The following is a 1,441-nucleotide window of genomic DNA, read 5'->3' as shown; positions in this document are numbered from 1 at the left end:
CATTATGATCGATCAAAGTTTGTGCCAGACATTTGGCACTGTCATATGTATCTGGTTTTGCTGCTATAACATTCCCTTTGGTTGGATGAGTTAATCCCTAGATGAACCTTTCTACCTTTTTTCTTTCCGGGGTAACCATTCCCGGACAAAGGAGTGCCAGGTCATCAAACCTTGAAGTGTAAGAGGCGATATCAGAACCTTTCATCTTCAGGTTCCATAGCTCATGTTCCAGCTTCTGGATTTCACCCCGAGGGCAATACTCCGCACGTAGTAGTTCCTTCATAACTTCCCATCCCATAGCATTGGCTACAGGTAAAGTCAGGGATTTGACTCGGCCGTTCCACCAAGTCAAAGCCTTATCGGTGAGCATACAGGCGGAAAATTTCACCTTATCAGATTCCGAACAGGCGCAAATCTCGAAGATATAATCGATTTTCTCTAACCACCGAGTTAGAGCAATGGCACCCCCTATGCCATCGAAGAATGTGGGTTTGCATTCATAAAGTCTTTATAGGAACACTCCTTCCGGTGTCCTTGATTACCTTCCGGGTTTTGGGTTTGGGAACCACCTCCTGAACCATTGGGGTTTAGTTGAGGTAGAAGAGCTGATATGGTGGCAGAAATGGTTGCCTGAAGTGTTTCTAGATCGATTTGAAGAGGAGGTGGTGGCGGCGGAGGGTTGTTGGTGTTCTTCGAGCTAGGTCTTTTCCTCGGAGGCATCTTGATCTAAAAAGATCAGGAAAGGGAGGATCATAAGTCCTCTGAATTGAATCATGAGATATAGATCAGGGGATATCTCATCAAGACAGATATAGCATTCTATTAAGCGATAAGGCAGGAAAGAGTGATCAAGGCAGAAAATTTTATCGCTATAGGAATGATCAAGGAACAACATGTATACAAGGATTTCTACAAAGGATCGGCTCGAGAAATACTCCCATAGTATTTCATGGTTCGCTGCAGCGACGACTCGTTGTTTGGGATATTAGGTAAGTTTTAGGTACGCTGCGTAACACAGTCACTCCCAAGCACATGTTGGCCGTGTCTCGAATGAATATAGTTGGCCAGGATATATTGATCCTAGACACGACTACATAACTGCCCAAGTTTAACCGCAGTGTACAACACCCATTTACTTATATTTTGTTCTACTTGTAGTTACGGATTTCGACGGTCGGCATACTTGTATACTTTAGACAATACTTATATTCGTAGAGTATACTTTTAGTTCAGAGCACTTAGACCCTTTAATGTTTATAGTCTTATACCATGTAAGCTTTGGTATAACAGTTCACTATAAACAAGGGCTCTGATACCAATCTGTCACACCCCGAAAACCAAAGGCGGAAACATTTTCGGGGTTGACTCCACGTTGAGTATCAAATCCAATGCACATAGTAAAACAGTAATCACAAAACATTACATTACATAATATTGTTAC

This window comes from Lactuca serriola, chromosome 4 (genome assembly GCF_051521515.1).
Source record: "Lactuca serriola cultivar US96UC23 chromosome 4, Lser_US96UC23_V15, whole genome shotgun sequence".
Taxonomy (NCBI): domain Eukaryota; kingdom Viridiplantae; phylum Streptophyta; class Magnoliopsida; order Asterales; family Asteraceae; genus Lactuca; species Lactuca serriola.
Note: the sequence above shows the minus strand (reverse complement) of the source record.